The following is a 20,153-nucleotide window of genomic DNA, read 5'->3' as shown; positions in this document are numbered from 1 at the left end:
ACAAGTCATGATAGTTAAATATTTGTTGGGCTTTAGCCTCTGGAAGTACGATTAGAAAAATAGTTAAATCTGCTACTTATTATAAGGGGAGGTAGTAACAGGATTTGTTAGAATTCCCATTTAATTACAGATATAAATGGTAAAGAGTTAGACATTTGGTATTCTGTTCAATCTTTCCATTGTGTTTGCTGACCTAACCTCTTTTAAGGCTTTATGTATGTGTGTTATAAAAACCCATAATAACAATGGGAAAAGAAGCATTCATTATTCAGATGTTCTTATATGGGAGTGTATGATGTAATGCTGCTAAGCATTCTTACATGAAGCAGTAATGGCTGTTATAAGGCTTCTTTCTACCATGTTGAGGCATTGGGGAAAAGTGTATGCTATACTTCAGATATTGTCTGCTGTAGTAATAGTGAGCCACATGAAAAGGGAAAAGGGGGTATGTATTTTACTCCTGAATCTCTAATAATTTCAAATAATGTAAATAATCTCTGTTTATTGCAAATGTTTTTTCATTATTATTGGATATTTCAGTGTAGGCTCAGTGATAATCTGAGTAGTAGAAATTTAGTTTTTTGTATTGGTGTTAATTTTTCCTATTATAGCTGGCAAAGGGTGTGTTTTGGTTGATTTGGACAGTTATATTGGTCATCTAGACTGAAGACCTAAAATAATGTCTGAAACACAAAATATCTTACAATAAAACAATTTAGATTTGTTTTGGGGATACATAGTAAACATTTGGTACTTTGTTACTTTTAACATAACATCTGTTTTTAATAGAATACATTCCTATTGCAAGCCTTAAAATGTATTTACATAGAAAACCACATCAAAATACAGAGCTATAATTAGACAAACATAGGTTTTGTGGAATCTGGATTTGTTTTAGATGTTGAAAGATTTATTATTTTTTGAAGATGTTATTCCCATAACTATTTGTAGAGCATACCCAATCAATTCAAAGAATGCAAAAATAATAACCTCTATTTTTAAATTTTCTTTCAGCCAAAAAATTGTTTTTATAGTTCTAAGTAAATGGCAGACACACAAACACACACACACACGCACACACATACACAAAACAAAACGAAACAAAACACAAAACACCCAGTGGCATACTAAAAAGGAAATATAATTAGGCTAATGGTCCCAACCTTGCTAGATTATGTATTAGGAAAATTATGTTTGATTAATAACAAATTGAACTTGTACAAAATCGAATCATCATACTGTAAGTTAATTCTTTTGGGCTCTATTTTGATATACTATGATGATAATAAGTTTCTTTGCACTAGATGTATAAGAAAGGGGTATTGATATTTAATGGCTGAGATGTCCTGTTTATCAAAATCCATAGGCATTGAAGAAACAGTTGTTTGGAAAATTCATTTGCAATTCATTACCTTATTATGATTATATGAAAACTGAAAGTCATCCTTGCAAAAGTAAGGAAAGCTTTTTGGTCATTTACAGAGTCTAAATTCTATAATTTGGAGCAGGTGATGGGGGAGCATTTCTCAGTACTGCTAATATAGAGTGGAACAACATTGCAGACAGCCAGGGAAAATTTAAAGAGAGAAAACACCAGTTACTTCCAGTGCTGCACCACTTTCTTGGCCTGAGGAGAGCAGGGTTTATCCGTTTCAGCAGGGAATACAGTAAAGAAGAGAGGCTCCTAGGCCAGGGAGTTTCTCTGGTGGGCTAATTTATTACTGTCTCCCTGAGGGACAGTATTAAGTAATTCATGCGACTAAATTTGAATCACTCTTCAAGTTTCATACCATATGCTCTAAAATAGTAAGTACTGCACATGATCAGGAGGGCTGAACAGAGCACGCTGGCTGGATTTAGTATGAGTCTGTGTGCAAGAGACGAGACTTGAAGTGGCCCTTGAATTTATTTTGTTTAGATACGTAGAGAGAATTAAGGGATGATTTTTGAAAATAACACCGCAAACAAAGATTTCCTTGAACCTTATTTAAAACCATCGTAAATCAGTCAGGTGTTTTGGCACTCTTCTATGTGTGGGAACTCCTGTCTGACAGTTTCAGGAATGTGGATGCAGGTTATTGATACTTGTTTCCCTTAGCTCAGTATGTTTCCTTCCCATCCTCCTGGCAAAAGTCTTTAGGCTTGTCTTAGACATAAGAGTGACAGTGGAATTTCACAAATTAGACCTGACGTTGATTTTTGCTGTTTTGGTGCTACATCGTGGGTTGTATGTCTCTTTACCATGGACAGCAACTGTCCATGCACCTGATTTGACTTACACAGTTACAATTACGATAGCTCCTACCTTTTGTCTGTGGGAACTGTTGCACGTGACACAAGTCTGTTCACACTATACTTTTAGTGTGATCTGAGCTGAAAAATGTTTATGATTATTTGAGGACACAAGTATCAGACTTAAAGGAAAAAATAAAGTTCTTATTCATATCTCTATTTTGTATTCAAAACTTTGTTGTTGTTTCAACTGGAATATAAATTTGTTTCTTTTTCAAAATCATGTTTATAAGGAAGATTTCTAACACTTCTGCTTTTATTTTGTTACATGTTAGTATATGAAATTTTAGAAGTACTGAATTATAACTAGAAATTATCTGAAGTATTACTTTGCAAATTTTATTGGAGGTGGGCCTCCTAGATCAACAGAACAGGGAGTTTGGTGAGTCCTCTTTCCAGCAAAACAGCAATTAACTGTGAAAACTACAACAAAAATATTCATTTAAAGTCTCTGGCAGTTGGTCTAAGGGTACAAAGGAAATAGAGAAACAATCATTCAAAAAAATGTACCAAGACTCAATAAGAATAGTGAGAGTCTGTGGCTTTTGAGCCATGACCCACTCCATCACCAGCCCCCCTAACTCTATGCTATGGAATCTTACCCAAGGCATATAAAGCTGAGAAGACCAAGGTCTCTCTCCCTTAGGTTATGGTTTTACTTTAGGAGAGCCAGGATTCTGGCATTCCTAATTTCCCCAGTCCCCTGTTGCAGAAGCTCTAGTCCAGGCAACTATGGAGAGCTAAGGAAAGAGGAAGCCGAGAAGGGCCCTCTAGGAATCAAAGTTAACTCTGAGTCAGGAAGGCTGTGCACCTGTGCCAGGCTGTATCTGCTCAGGAGGAGTCAAGCAAGATGTGGGATACCATGAAAGCATTCTCTAAACCTCATACAGTGTCAACAAAATCAGTCATTCCTGAAAGTCTGGGAGGTGTGTGCATGCCCAAGGCCACACCCTCTCAGAAGCAGTTAGAGAAAATCCAAGTTACTACCTCCTTCGTGGCTGAATGTGAGAAAAGTTGCATAAACTCTGAACTGTATAGTAGCCTCCAGGGCATGCACCCCACTCCCCCACACAATGGTTAAAGGTAAAACTCTAAGTGGTTAGGGGACTTCAGCATAATCTTCGGCAATGGCTCAACCCACCCAGGGATGACTCCTAGGTAAGTCAGGGCAAAAGATAAAATAATGGGGGAAGAATGTGTGCAAGAACATCAGATTGCACACTGTTGCAGATATAATTCATAGAACTAGTCAGGCCAAAATAAACAAATAAGCAAAAAATAAACAAGCCAACAATAAAAAAGAATCCTGGGGCAGGGAATGGGAAATCAATATCCAGAGTTGCTACAGTATATTATCTGAAATGTCCAGTTTTCAACAACTGTATGAGAACCACAAAGATGTCACAAAGTATCACCTATATGCAGGAAAACAAACAGGCAGTAGAAACATTATTCAGAGGCCCAGATAGCACATTTAACATTCATAGATTTCAGTTTTTTAATGTTTATATTATTTTTGAGAGAGACAGAGCACGAGCAGGGGAGAGGCAGAGAGAGGGAGACACAGAATCTGAAGCAGGCTCCAGGCTCTGAGGTGTCAGCACAGAGCCTTACGTGGGGCTTGAACTCATGAACCGTGAGACCATGACCTGAGCTGAAGTCAGATGCCCAACTGACAACCACCCAGGTGCCCCTTTTATTAAAAAAAATTTTTTTTAACATACATAAACTTCAGATCATTCATGCTAAATATCTTCAAAGAACTAAGGGAAACTGTTTCTAAGAAGTAAAGGAAGGTATGATGACAATGTTTCATCAATTTGAGAATGACAATAGAGAGACATTATTAAAAAAAATTGAAGTTGAAAAGTATAATAATCAAAATGGAAAACAAAACCACTGTGTAGTTTAACAAGTGATTTGTGGTAGCAGAAAAAACAAAACAACCAGCAAGCTTTAAGGTAAATCAATAGAGACTATGTAGTCTGAAGAACAGAGAAAAAAACAAGTGGGGAAAAAAAAGACAGAACCTCAGAATAATGTGGAACACCTTTAAGTGACCAACATCACTGAAATGTACCAAAAGGAGAAGAGAAAGGTATAGAAAAATATTTGAAGATGGGTCCAGAAATTTGATGAAAAGCGTTAATAAACACATCCAAGTTCAGTAAATGTCAAGGAGTAAACACCATGTGATCTACACCCTGACCCATCTTAATTCAAAACATTGAGAGCCAAAGATAAAGAGAAAAATCTTGAAAGCAGTAAGAGAAAAACGACTCATCACACACAAGGAAATTTCAGTAATAACAGCAGATGAATAGAAACAAAGTTGTACTGGAGTAAGGAAATGACACTAGGTGAAGTCAAAGTTACAGAAAGAAATGAACAACGAAGGCTAAATAGGAAGGCTAATTCATAACAAGTATGAATATATACTTCTCTCCTGTCAACTTCTTTAAAGGTATAAGATTATATATACTAGTAATTTATAACAATTTGTATCATATATAAAACACATGTGCACACAGTATATATAACAGTGATAGTGTAAAAGGGTGAGAAGTGAATGGAGCTATAAGAGGAGTAAAGTTTCTATGTTTTGGAATTAGGTCAGTATAAATCTGAAGTAGATTCTGATAAATTAAGGATATATTGTAAGCCCTAGAGCAACCACGAAGAAAACTGAAATATCAAATAAATTCACAAAAGAAGTTAGATATCCAGTTACTCCATTTAATACAAAAGTAGGTAATAAAGAAAGAATAGAGGAATGAAAAAGACAGATATATTTAAAAAATGAAAAATGGCAGATGTAAATTCAATCATATTGATAATAACATTAAATGTGAATGAATTAAACAATCCATTAAAAAGGCAGATGTCAGATTGCATAAAAATAATCCAAGTGTGTATTGTGTTACTAGAGGAACACTTTAGATTCTAAGATATAAATAAGTCAAAAGCAAAAAAGATAGACCAACCTTAAACAACCATAAAAAAGCTGGAGTAGCCATACCGATATCAGATAAAATAGACTTAAAAAATTACTTGAGATAAAGAAGGACATTCCTTCTAATAAAAGCTTAATCTATCAGGAAGGTACAATAATTATAAACATACATGCACATAATAGTAATATCCCAAAATACATGAAGAACAAACTGACGATTAAAGGAAGAAATAAATAACATTTGGAGATTTTAATAGCCCACTTTTAATGATGGATAGAAGGTAAGCAGAAGATCAGCAAGGATGGAAAAGACTTCAACAACCACATAAACAAACTAGACTTGACATCTGTGGAACATAAACTCAATAGCAGCAGAAAACACATATTTCTCAAGTATGTATAGAACATTCTCTGGGATGGACCATACGCAAAGTCCACAAAACAAGCCTTCATAAATTTGAGATTGAAGCCTTAACAAATTTTAAACTATTGAAAAAGTATTTTTCTGGCCACAGTGGAATTAAATTAGCAATAAGTAACAAAGAAATTTGAGGAAATTTGCAGGTATGTCTAGGTTAAACAACATGTTCCCAAATAATAAGTGTTTCAAATAAGGAAACACAAGAAAAATTAGAAAATACTTTGAAATGACTATTAGTGAAATCATAACATACTAAAACTTATTGTTTGCAACTAGAGCAATGCTCAGAGAAATTTATGGCTGTAAATACCTATCTTAAAAAAACCTAAAACCAATCATCTCAACTTTCACCTTAAGAAACTGAGAAAGAAGGGAGTAATAAACACTAGAGTGGAAATAATGATTAAAAGAATATGAAAGCAATAGAGAAAATCAACAAAGCAGAAGCTGGTTCTGTGAGGTTAAGAGAACTGAAAAGTCTTTACTAGATTGACCAAGAAGAAAGACCAGGATGTCCCTTCTCACCACTTCTGCTTCACAATATCCTGAAGGTTCTAGTTTAGGTAATTAGGTAAGAAAAAGAAACAAATGGCATTCAGATTGGAATGAAAGAAGTAAAATTCTCTTTACAGATAACATCTCTAATATAAAATATCCAAAAGGAATCCACTAAAAAATGATTCGAACTAACAGGAATTCAGTGAGACGGCACAAGATACAAAATCATTACAGAAAAACCAATTCTATTTCTAGGCACTAGCAATTTACATTGTGAAAATGTAATTAGGAAAACAATTCCCTTTACAATAGCATCCAAAAAGTAAAATACTTAGTATAAATTTAACAAAAGGACTGCAAGACTTCTACACTGAAAACTAGAAAACAGTGTGGAAGGGAAGTAAAAGAAGATCTTAATAAATGGAACAACATGCCATGTTCATAGATCAGAGGACTCAGTAGTCACCTGTAGATTCAACACAATGTCTAACAGTTTTTTGTTTTTCGGAAATTGGCAGGCTGATCTTGAAAATTTATTTGCAAACACCAGGGGCCCAAGATAATCAAAATAATCTAAAAAAATAAAGTTGGAGGACTCACAGTTCCTGATTTCAAAGTTATTACAAAGATATTAATTAAGGTGGTGTGGTACTCTCAGATGGATAGACATGTTGGTCCGTGGAATAGAAGGAAGAGTCCAAAAATAAATCCTAGCATTTAGGGTTTGATTTTTGACAGTGTGGTGCCAAAACATTTCAAGGGCAAAGGAAGTATTTTCAACAAATGGTGCTCAGAGAACCAGATATTCACATGAAAAAAAAAATAATAATAAAGTTGAACCTTCACCTCATACCATGAGCAAAAATTAACTCAAAATGTATCATAGGCTTGAATGTAAGACCTAAACTATAAAATTCAGAAGAAAACATAGGAGTCCATATGACTTCTAAAGTACATGTGACAAAAGAAAAAAATAGATAAATTATACAACATGAAGATGAACAATATTTGTGCTGCAAACAATACTATCAAGAAAATAAAAAAGTCTCACAAATTAGAAAATATTTGCAAATCATGTATCTGATAAGGAGTTAATATTCTGTATGTATAATGAACTCTTCCAACTCAACAACAAAAACAGCCTGATTAAAAAAATTGTCAAAGGAATGTGAATAGATCTTTCTGCAAAGATATACCACTGGCCAATATGTATGTGAAGGCTGCTCAATGTCATTGGCGATAGGGAAATGAAAAAGCATCGTGTAACACCACTTTACATGTAGTAGGACGGCTAAGAAAGACCATAAAATGTGTGATGAGGATGTGGAGAAATTGGAGCTCTTACACACTACTGGCAGGAATATAAAAGTGGCGTAGCCATTTGGATTTCAATAACAATTCAAGTCTTAATCCACTAATTCATATATTCACCAGCAAAATTCTATTTTTCGTATATTCACCAGTAAAATTCTATTTTTCGTAAGAAAGTACATATTTTTTCTGGTAGCTCTAGTTACCCATTAAATAATAATAATATCAGATTATAATTTTGTGGCTACATAATATTTTATCAAGGTCAGAAAACTTCTAGGGCAAAACTTTTGCCCCCTAAAATATATTGTCAAAAGTGTAAGCTATTTTTAACTTTAAGAAAATGTAGTTTTACTAGGCAAAAATCGATTAACATCTGAAGAGAAATGTATAGATTTTCTCTTTGCTTTTGATGAAGAGGCTAGAGATATATGGACTGTGATTTTCTCTTCAGGAGTATAGGCCCTGGGAATATAATTAAACCAGTTTTGAAACCTACTGTGCTTCAGTGAATGCTCTTGGACAGAATCACCAGACTCCCCCAGGGGATAGATTTTAGTGTTTCTGATGGTGATGTCTGCTGTTAGTTTAACTTTGACTATAGACTGGTTTATTGCTTGTTTCATGAAAACTTTCAATAATTTTTCTTCCCGCAAGTCCTCATGTATGAAAGAAGATTAAATGCAAAATTTAACAACTTACGTGTTCAACAGACATATGCTGCAGAAGAGATTTGCATTATTGAAGCTAAATTTTTTCAATAATTTTTTAAATTAATTTTTTTTTTATTTTTGAGAGAGAGAGAGAGAGAGAGAGAGAGAGCAGGGAAAGGGCAGAGAGAGAGGAGGACACAAAATCCAAAGCAGACTGCAGACTCCAAACTGTCTGCACAGAGCCTGTCACCGGGCTCAAACTCACGAACCGTGAGATCATGACCAGAGCTGAAGGCAGCCACCCAGGCGCCCCTGAAGCTAAATTTATGTGGGTAAATTAAAATTGGCCCATGCTGGCACTCTTCAGCTTGCTCTCTCTCTCTCTCTCTTTCTTGCTCTCTCGTCCTCTCTCTCATATGCAGTGACGTGATATTTGAGGCCAACTTGGGATTCGGCATCTCTTACCCTTTACACACAGGTAGAGAGTAAAAACCAAAAACTATTGATTTCTTGGTGACATAGTTAATGATGCCCCCACAGAACATGAAGGACTTAATTTGCTGCTAATTATGGTACCATTGTAATGCTTATTTATGTTTAGCCATAAAGCAAAAAATGACGTTTGGTGTTTGTATTGAATTGTTTTATATGGATGAAATGCCTATCCTTTCATAATTGACAAATTTTAACTAGTGTAAGGGAAAGTGACTTAAAAATATCAAGTTTTAGAAAACATGAAACTCTATTATGAACCTTCCCGCCTCAAACTAATTGGAAGATAAAATGAGAGTAGAAGAACTTGAAATGAGAGCAAGAAAGAAAAAGGAGAAATACCTGAAGTCAGCTAAGGCTTAGCAGAGCTTGTAAGTAGTTTCTTCCCTCATTTTTTCTTTGTAGTCATAAAAATCATTATTTTGAGATGAATGTTAATCAGCAATGTAGGCAAGGTTTTTCTTTAATTGATCCATATGGCAATCTTTATATATGGTTTCGTGTATTTCTCCACATGGATTCTAATGTCATTAAGCCTTTTCACAAACCATACACAGGTCATTCTTTATAGTTCTTAGCTCTAATATACTACAAAATAACTTTTCAAAATTTCATACTTTTCTTTGTAATGTCGATGTTTTTACTTGTGGCCGCTTTTACCAAGGTTTTGTGTACTTCAATCAATTACTGTCATAAGTAAAACTTTTCATAATTAGGATGGAATTTCTCCCACTTTTTTCTAGTGCCAAAAAATAAAACCAATGGGTCCTTCAAGCATCACTAGAAGCTAGAAATTGAGTTGAGATTCATTTGAAACTGCATGCCTTTTAAGTTATCGGCCTTTCTTTTATGGCCTCCATAGGCACAGGGCCCCATAAAAATTGGCTTTCAGATTTTCCTCATCCTTTGAACTGGCAAGGAAAGTCAAAATAATATATTTTTTAATATTTTTATTTTAATTCCAGAGTAGTTCACATACAGTGTTATATTAGTTTCAGGTGGACACCATAGCAACTTGACAATTCCATGCTTCACAACAAGTGCCCTCCGTAACCTCATTTGTTTTACCCATCCTCTAGCCCCTGCTCCCCTCTGGTAACCATCGCTTGTTCTCTTCAGTTAAGAATCTGTTTCATGGTTTGTCTCCCTCTCTCTTTTTTTCCTCGTTTGTTTGGTTTGTTTCTAAATTCCACATATGAGTGAAATCATGGTATTTGTCTTTCTCTGACTTATTTCGCTTAGTGTTACACTGTCTAGCCCTACTATCCATGTTGTTGCAAATGGAAAGAATTTCATTCTTTTTCATGGCTAATATTCCATGATGTAATATATTATATACTATATATTATACACTATACACACACACACACACACACACACACACACACACATCTTCCTTATCCATCCATCTATTGATGGACACTTCAGCTGCTTCCATAGTTTGGCCATTGTAAATAAAGCTACCATAAACACAGAGATGCATGCATCCCGTTGAATTAGTGTCCTTGTATTTTTTGGTAAATACTCAGTAGTGCAATTTCTGGATCATAGGATAGTTCTATTTTTAACTTTTTAAGGAAATTCCACACTCTTTTCCACAGTGGCTGCACCAGTTTGCATTCCCATCAACAGTGCAAGATAGTTCTTTTCCTCCACATTCTCAGCAACACTTGTTGTTTCTTGTGTTTTTTATTTTAACCACTCTGACAGGTGTGAGGTGATATCTATTATAATTTTGATTCATATTTCCCTGATGATAAGTAATATTGAACACTTTTTCATGTGTCTGTTGGCCATCTGGATGTCCTCTCTGGAGAAATGTCTGATCGTGTCTTCTGCCCATTTTAAAATTGGGTTATTTGTTTTTTGGGTGTCAAATTGTAGAAGTTCTTTATATAATTAGGATACTAACCCTTTATCAAAGGTATCATTGCAAATATCTTCTCCCATTCAGTAGGTTGCCTTTTAGTTTTGTTGATGGTTTTCTTTGCTATGCAAAGATGTATTTTGATGTAGTCCCGAGAGTTTATTTTTGGTTTTGTGTCCTTTGCCTCAGGGCACCTATATAGAAAAATGTTGCTACAGGCAATATCAGAAAAATTCCTGCTTGTGCTCTCTTCCAGGATTTGTATAGTTTCAGGTCTCACATTTAGGTCTTTAATTCATTTTGATTTTATTTTTGTGTATGGTGAAAGTAAGTGGTCAAGTTTCATTCTTTTGCATGTAGCTGTCCAGTTTTCCGAACACCGTTAGTTAAAGAGACTGTCCTTTACTCTTTGTATATTCATTCCTACTCTATCGAAGATTAATAACCATAAAACCCCAGGTTTATTTCTGGGTTTTCTGTTCTGTTACATTGAACTGTATATCTGTTTTTGCAGCATTACTTTACTGGATTGATTTCTACAGCTTTGTAATATAACTTAAAGTCTAGAATGGTGATACCTCCAGTTTTGTTTTTCTTTTTAAAAAATTGCTTTGGCTATTTGAGGTCTTTTGTAGTTTCATACAAATTTCAGGATTGATCTAGTTCTGTGAAAAATGCTGTTGGTATTTTGATGGGAATTGCAATAAATCTGTAAATTGCTTTGTGCAGTGTGGATATTTTAGCAGTATTTTTTCATCCAATCCATGAGCATGGAATGTCTTTCCATTTCTTTGCATTTGTTTTCATATAGTTTTTTATAATATTCTCTTACTATTGTATTTTTGAGGTGTTGGCTGTTATTTCTTCTCTTTCATTTGTGATTTTATTTATTTCAGCTCTCCCCCACTCTCTCTTTTGATGATTTTGGCTAGAGGTTTATCAATTTTGTTTCTTTTTTTCAAGGAACCAGCTCCTAGTTTCATTATCTATTCTATTGTTTTTTTTAGTTTGTATATCATTTATTTCTGCTCTAATCTTTATTATTTCCTTCCTTCTTCTGGTTTTGGGTTTTATTTGTTCTTTTTCTAGCTCCTTTAGGTATAAGGTTACATTGTTTATTTGAGATATTTCTTGTTTCTTGAGGTATGCCTATATTGCTATAAACTCTCCTATTAGAACCAAAACCAAAAGTTTTGGACTGTGTGTTTTCATTTTCATTTGTTTCCATGTATTTTTAATTTATTCTTTGATTTCTTGGTTGACCCACTCATTGTTTAGTTGCCTGTTATCTAACCCTGTGTGTTTGTGGTTTTTTAAGATTTTGTCTTGTGTTTGATTTTAATTTCATAGTGTTATGGTCAGAAAAGATGCATAGTATGACTTCGATGTTTTTAAAGTTGTAGAGACTTGTTTTCTGACCTATTATGTGATCTATTTTGGAGAATGTTTCATGGGCACTTGAAAAGAATGTGTATTCTGCTGTTTTAGGATGAAATGTTCTGAATATATCTGTTAAATTCTGCTCAGTGTGTCATTCAGAGCCACTGTTTTCTTGTTGGTTTTCTGTTTGATGATGTGTCTGTTGATGTATGTGTGATGTTAAAGTCATCTACTGTAATTGTATTACAGTCAGTTCCTTTATATTTGTTATTAACTGTTTTATGTGTTTGGGAGCTTCCATGATGGGTGCATCAATATTTACAATTGTTATATCTTCTTGTTGGATTATCCCCTTTATTATTTCATAGTGTCCTATTTGTCTCTTTTTACCGTCTTTGTTTTAATGTCTATCTTTTCTTTTTTCCTTTCTTTCTTTCTCTTTCTTTCTTTCTTTCTTTCTTGCTTTCTCTTAACTTATTTTTTTAAGTTACATCCAAATTAGTTAGCATATAGTACAACAATGATTTCAGGAGTAGATTCCTTAATGCCTCTTACCCACTTAGCCCATCCCCCATCCACAACCCCTCCAGTAACTCTCTGTTTGTTCTCCATATTTAAGAGTCTCTTCTGTTTTGTCCCCCTCCCTGTTTTTATATTACTTTTGTTTCCCTTCCCTTATGTTCATCTGTTTTGTATCATAAAGTCCTCATATGAGTGAAGTCATATGATATTTGTCTTTCTCTGACTAATTTCGCTTAGCATAATACCCTCTAGTTCCATCCATGTAGTTGCAATTGCAAGATTTCATTCTTTTTGATTGCCGAGTAATACTGCATTGTGTGTGTGTGTGTGTGTGTGTGTGTGTATGCATACATATATACATACATACCACATCTTATTTATCCATTCATCCACCAATGGACATTTGGGCTCTTTCCATACTTTGGCTATTGTTGATAGTGCTGCTATAAACAATGTCTATATTTTCTGATACGAGTATTGCTACACGAGCTTTCTTTGACAACCATTTACATGATAAATGTTTCTCCACCCCTTTACTTTTAATATGCAGGTATCTTTAGGTCTGAAACGAGTCTCTTGCAGGCAGCATATAGATGGGTCTTGTTTTTTTATCCATGCTGTCACCCCATGTCTTTTGATTGGTGCGTTTAGTCCACTTACATTCAAAGTAATTCTTGATAGATATGTATTTTTTGCTATTTTGTTTCTTGTTGTTTATGCAGTTTTTCTCTGATATTTTCTTTTCTTGCTGTCTTTCATGGTTTGCTGGTTTTCTTTTGTGATATACTTGGATTCATTCTTTTTATTCTTTCCATATCTGTTAGTGGTTTTGATTTTTGGTTACCATTTATTTCATATATAACCTCTTCTGTATATAGCAATTTATAAGAAGGTGATGGTTGCTTAAGGTTGAACCCATTCTTTATTCCTCTCCCCATCAGATTTTGGGTATATAGTGTCATACTTAATATCCTCTGTGATGTGAATCCTTTGACTGATTTTTTATGGAAATAGTTATTTTTATTGCTTTTGTGTTTCCTACTTTTTATACTCTCACTTACAGTCTTTCCTTTCCACTCAAAGAGTCCCTTTTAATATTTTGTGTTGGTCTTGTTTAGTGTCATGAACTCCTTTAATTTTTGTTTGGGAAACTCTTTATCTCTTCTACTATTCTATATGATAGCCTTGCTGGGTTGAATATTCTTATCTGTAGATTTTTCCCTTTCAGCAACTAAGTAACATTTCTTTTGTTTTGAAAGTTAGGTTGCGGTGTTGCCCTGGCAATATCAGACAGACTTGCTGCTTTTTTGTAAGCAAAGACTTCCATATTAGAGTAATTGCAGCTTCCTTTTGAATATTGCCCCATAGAAAGCAGATAGATAGAGAGGAACTCATATTTGAATAATGAAATAAAAACTCTCATTAGACTTTTTGCATTTTATATTAAGTCTCCCCGAAACCAAACCAAAATAAATTGCCTCTTTTAAAAAGATTAAAGAGACACCTGGGTGGCTCAGTCGGTTAAGCGACTGACTTCGGCTCAGGTCATGATCTCACGGTTTAAGCCCCGTGTCAGGCTCAGTGCTGACAGTCCAGAGCCTGAAGCCTGCTTCAGATTCTGTGTCTCCCTCTCTCTCTGCCCCTCCCTGCTCACACTCTGTCTCTCTGAAAAATAAACAAACATTAAAAATTTTTTTTAATTGAGAAAAATAAAAAGATCAGAAGTATTTCCTCCTCTTTATACAGCGTATGGATAAAGCTTGGTGTTATTACAAAATCTAATCATTACACAATGCACATGAAGAAAATAATCAAATGGCAAAATGGATTCAGTTTTTTCTGTATGTTTTGCTGGTAAAAAATTAAACAGGAAGGGAACTAATTTAGTGTAAAATATACAGATGGTAGCTACACCATGGTATAACATACCATAAAGGTATCAAATCACTATGTTGTACACCTGAGACTAATGTAACATTGTCAACTCTACTCCAATTAAAAATGCAAATTATGCAATTGGCTAAGTTAGAATAGTATATATAACTAGGAGGAAAAACAGAACTTCTTAATAGAGATGTGAAGGCATCAAAGCTTGATACCCTGAACTGTAGAATCTAGAGTGGTCTCTGAAGGGCTTGGAGTGGTTACAGGTAGGGCTTGAAATAATAAGTAGGTTTTGAATGGAGTTGATGGCTTGCATTCTCAATCTTAAGTAATAGTTTATTGAGAGATTTTCTATCTAAACAATATAAAGTTCTATATGAGATAATTCTCTTTGGTGCCATGTTTTTCAACAGATAGCTTCAGGAACGAGAAATAGTGGTTAGGAATAAGTCTTGCCAAATTTATCAGATCTTTATTATGCTTCTTAGTTTCTCTTTTTTAAAATGTCCCCCTGTTTTCTAAAGCATTTCTAGGTATTTCTTGAACTCATTTATCTTCATGGCTTGGTTTTCTTCTGGGTAACATGTTCCATATGTTTTCTCCATTTTTCCAAGTATTATTAGCTGTATTCTGTATTTACCACGAGTATCCCAATATTTATGTTACTGACTCTTCCATTTGCTCATTCTTTTACCCAATTTGAATTCATGCAACATTATGGAATTAAAGACCTACTTAAAAAAATCTTTTTCATATACTTATAAACTTATTTTTAGCCAGGCCACATCAGCTTCTAATGTTTCCAAGAAGAATGAGTATGGCTATCTTAACTACACTTAAAATTTCGTGTGGTTCAAGAGTCTGTCCTCTTGTATATTTCTTGTTGAGACACCATTACTATTTCATGTGTTGCCATCAGTATTGCATGCAAAAGTGTAGAAAGGATATTTAACACATGACTGACACTGAACAGTAATTTAGTTTGCCCTCTTTTTCTTAATCTCACTTAATAAGTTATGTTTGCCATTCTTGAGGTTACTAATATGGTTTCACAGATTTCATTGTTCTGTGTTAATAACCATACCATTCTTCCTTCATAATAGTCTACCAAATTTTTTTCCCCACTGGGCCACCCAGAACTACAATGAATCTGTCACTGTCATCACTCTCTTTTTTTTTTAATTTAAAAAAAAAATTTTTTTTTAACGTTTATTTATTTTTGAGACAGAGAGAGACAGAGCATGAACGGGGGAGGGTCAGAGAGAGAGGGAGACACAGAATCTGAAACAGGCTCCAGGCTCTGAGCTGTCAGCACAGAGCCCGACGTGGGGCTCGAACCCACGGACCGTGAGATCATGACCTGAGCCGAAGTCAGACGCTCAACCGACTGAGCCACCCAGGCGCCCCTATCACTCTCTTTCTTACTCATCTTAATGTAGTCTCGCTGTTTGTCATATATTTATGTTATCTTTTCTATGTGTTCACCAACACCAATATTGTATTTTTAAAATATAATATGGTGTAGATTTTCAGTAGTTTATGTATTGCCTCCATTTTTTCAATTGATTCAACTTTCATAAGCATTTAATAAAATCAAGCTATTAGAAAACTACTGAGTGTGGGTCTATTTTCTCCTCTTCAGTTGAAGTGTATTTGACATGCATTATTACATTAATTTCAGGTATACAACATGTGATTCAACATTTATATAATAAATGGTCATCATGATAAAAGACAGCTGCCATCTGTTACCATACAAATTATTACAATATTATTAACTCCATTCCCTATGTGATACATTGCGTAGGAAATGTGTTTTATTTATCATAACTGAAAGTTTGTGACTTTTAATCCTCTTCCCCCATTTTGCTCATCCCCTACCTCCTTCCCTTCTGGAACTACCAGACTTGTTTAGTATGTTTCTGTTTTATTTTGTTTGCTTTGTTTTTTAGATTCCACACTTAAGTGAAATTATATGGCATTTGTCCTTCTCTGAAGATTTCGTTTTTTATGGCTGAGTAGTATTCCGTTATATACACACACGCATATGCACACATGCACCCCATGCCTTCTTTCTCCTGTTTTTTTGATAATAGCTCTTCTGACAGGTGTAAGTGATATCTCCTTGTGGTTTTGATTTGCATTTTCCTGACGACTTGTGATGTTGAGTACCTTTTCATGTGTCTTTTGACCGTCTGTATGTCTTCTTCAAAGGAATGTCTATTCAAGCCCTTGCCCATTTTCTAATTGCACTGTTCATTTGTTTGTTTGTTGTTATTGAATTGTGTGCATTCTTTATATATTTTGGATATTAACCTGTTCTCAGTATCATTTGCAAATATCTTCTCCCATTCAGTGGGTTGGCATTTTGTTTTGTTTTGTTTTGTTTTGGTTTGGTTTGATTTGGTTTCCTTTGCTGTGCAAAAGCTTTTTAGTTTGACATAGTCCTATATGCTTGTTTTTGCTTTTTCCTGAGGATACAAATACAAGAGAATATTTCTCAGACCAATGACCAACAAGAGTTTACTGCCTGTGTTTTCTTCTAGGAGTTTTATGGTTTCAGGTCTCACGTTTATATCTTTAATCCATTTTGAGTTTATTTTTGTGTGTAGTTTGAAAGTGGTTCAGTTTTGTGTATAGTGTGAGAAAGTGGTTCAGTTTCATTTTTTTTTTATTTATTTATTTATTTTTTTTAACATTTATTTATTTTTGAGACAGAGAGAGACAGAGCATGAACGGGGGAGGGTCAGAGAGAGAGGGAGACACAGAATCTGAAACAGGCTCCAGGCTCTGACCAGTCAGCACAGAGCCCGACGCGGGGCTCGAACTCACATACCGCGAGATCGTGACCTGAACCGAAGTCGGACGCTTAACCGACTGAGCCACCCAGGCGCCCCTCAGTTTCATTATTTTGTGTGCAGTTGTCCAGTCTGGTTTGCCCAGCACCATTTATTGAAAAGACTGTTTTTCCCCATTGTATATTCTTGTCTCCTGTGTCACACATTAATTGATCATATAAATGTGGGTTTATTTCTAGATCATTCATTCTATTCCATTGATCCACGTGTCTGTTTTTGTGCCAGTACCATACTATTTTTGACTACGTATAGATTTGTTTTATAGTTTAAAATCAGACTGTTATACCTCCAATTTTCTTCTTTCTCAAGATTGCCTTGGCCATTTGGGGTCTTTTGTGGTTCTATACCAGTTTTAGATTTCTTTATTCTAGTTCTGTGAAAAATGCTACTGATATTTTGATAGGGATTGCAGTGAATCTGTAGATTGCTTTGGGTAATATGGACATTTTAACAATAATCATTTTTTCCTTCCCATGAGTACAGTATATCTTTCCATTTATTTGTGTTGTCTTTAATTTCTTTCATCAGTGTCTTACAGTTTTCATAGTACGTAACTTTCTTTTCATTGGTTACATTTATTTCTAGGTATTTTATTCTTTTTGATGCAATTATAACTGGGATTGTTAATTTCTCTTTATGATAGTTCATTGTTAGTATATAAAAGTGCAACAGATGTGTGTATATTAAGTTTGAAACTTGAAGGATTCATTTGTTAGGTCTAACAGCTTTTTGGTGGAGTCTTTAGGGTTTTCTATATGTAGTATCATGTCATCTGCAAATAGGGAGAGTTTTACTTCTTTTTCAATTTGGATACTTTTTATCTCTCTTTTTTTCTCAACTGGCAGTGGCTTGGACTTCAAATAGTATGCTGAGAAATGGCAAAAGTGGGTCTATATTCTTTTTAAGTTTTCTTCTCAAAGCATGTGGAACCATCTCTTGCTAAGATTATTTTATTGATTTTTTTTTTTTAACTACACAGAGGTCATTTGTAGGAATTAGCATAATTCTTTATGAAGACTCATACTAAGGTTCACAGAGAAGTTGACATTTGAAAAGATGTTACTTATTCTGAAAAACTCAATAAAGTTATGTTGGAGGACATTGGACCCAGATTCCCTTACTAATTGGGGGGTAAAATGAAACTATTAAATTCCTCCTCTTTCTGTATTTTCAAACAAAGAATCAGAAGCAAAGGAAAGATCTCAAACATTGCATATTGATCTTCAACCTACCTTAACAAGCGAAGTGGGCCATTCTAATGATTTGGGAACTTTTGAAACAGGTTCCTGAGAACTATTGCAGTACCTACTGGTGACAATATGTATATTTCATAGTTTCTTTAAACTGTGGGTTGGATGTAAGTCTACCTTTCAGAAGGATGAAGGATATGTGGGTAGGAGTAGAATTGCTACAGTGCATGAATTCATTTTTTTCCTAGATCCTTTTACTTGGAAACATATTTTTAACTGCTTGATAGCTGTGATAATAAGTTCATTCCTTTTCACCCATTTCAGTTAGCCTGTCCTTTAGCCCACAGTGTCAGCTGGTTTTCTGTGGGGACAAAGCAAAAAAAAAAAAGGCAGAAAAAATTCGAACAAACTATTGAATTTTTTTTGCATTAACAACCTCCTCAGGTGACACTCATCCCCCCTACCCTCGCCATGATTCTTACCCCGAAAAGAGGAGAAAAAGGTGAGGAGGGCCAAAGAAATTTTACACACTGGGCAGAACTTCTGTCGGAGAAGATATCAAGGGTATAGAGAACTTCCAGAAAAGGGAAAACCCATTGTAGAAGAAAGGGAAAGAGGCCTTGGAAGGGTGAGTGCACATGAGCATTATATGTGAAGATGCCAATTTGTGTCTCTTTAAGCCCAAATCCAGTCTGGGTTTGCATGTCTGTTTCTTTTCTACCACAGAGACCTATATCACACTTTTCAAAATTGTATGTTGGAGAATAATCACATGACTTCTGCTTTACGAGATGTATAAGAACTTTCTGCCATTACCAAAAAGATATGTGTGTATTGATCTCTCCAGAGATTAGGTATAATTAGAAAATCATGTTGAATCAGATGAGAATAATTCTTGTATTTCCTTGTATATTTCTGAGGAAGTAAGATGTTATTCTGCTCTTCACTGGGCAGCTTCCTGACTTTATGTTTATCAAAATCAGGCATGTTTTATTAAACAAATTGTACAAATTTGAATCCTTCTCTTTCCTGCCTCTACTTCAGTTATTCTGTTACTAGGCTTTTGGCTTCTAGTTCAAATATTGGAAAGGGAGAAAAAGAAGAAGACTCAGATATTGTAGTAAATCAAGAATGATTCTTTAATGTCCTAGAGTATCTCCATATAGCTGTTGAGGAAAAAAAAAGCCTGGATGCCATTCTTGCGTGATCAAATAGAGGGACTTCTAGGCCAAGATACCAATCTGAGATGAAATTAAAGAGTATTTGTAGAATTGTTGCGGTACTTCTTTTCTTTTTTCTTTTTTTCCTTTCCTTTCCTTTCCTTTCCTTTCCTTTCCTTTCCTTTCCTTTCCTTTCCTTTCCTTTCCTTTCCTTTCTTTCTTTCTTTCTTTCTTTCTTTCTTTCTTTCTTTCTTTCTTTCTTTCTTTCTTTCTTTCTTTCTTTCTTTCTTTCTTTCTTCTCTTGAGAGTGCACATGTATGTGTGCATAAGCAGGATAGGGGCAGAGAGACAGAATACCAAGCAAGCTCCGTGCTGTCAGCACGGAGCCTGATGAGGAGCTGGATCTCATGAACTGTGAGATAATGGCCTGAGCTGAAATCAAGAGTTGGATGTTTAACTAGCTGAGCCACCCAGGCATCCCTGCTTTTCTTTTAAAAGTATCTTTTTATTTAGATCAGTTATTCATTTGTTAAATACCTAGTCTTGCATCAGTGAACCTCAAGATTTTCCTGTGTTCAGGTGGTAGAAGTTGCCTGATACCTCTGAGAATAAGAGCCCCTTTCTATTCTCATCCCCCTACCCCAATGTCCAATGAGGGATGTCAGAAAGAAT

At 34.8% G+C, this 20,153-nt stretch overlaps 1 protein-coding gene and 1 non-coding gene across 2 annotated transcripts in view; one reads left to right on the top strand and one right to left on the bottom strand.

Annotated features, from left to right (window-relative positions):
• Positions 1–20,153, top strand: part of FMN2 (formin 2) — a 386,263-nt gene that overhangs the window by 140,541 nt on the left and 225,569 nt on the right. The gene's annotated exons all lie outside the window — the stretch shown is intronic.
• Positions 15,591–15,675, bottom strand: TRNAR-UCG (transfer RNA arginine (anticodon UCG)). The gene has a single exon. It is a non-coding gene; the product is annotated as a tRNA-Arg (tRNA).

This window comes from Panthera onca, chromosome F1 (assembly GCF_046562875.1).
Source record: "Panthera onca isolate mPanOnc1 chromosome F1, mPanOnc1 haplotype 2, whole genome shotgun sequence".
NCBI classification, from domain to species: domain Eukaryota; kingdom Metazoa; phylum Chordata; class Mammalia; order Carnivora; family Felidae; genus Panthera; species Panthera onca.
This window is presented reverse-complemented; position numbering and strand designations above follow the sequence as displayed.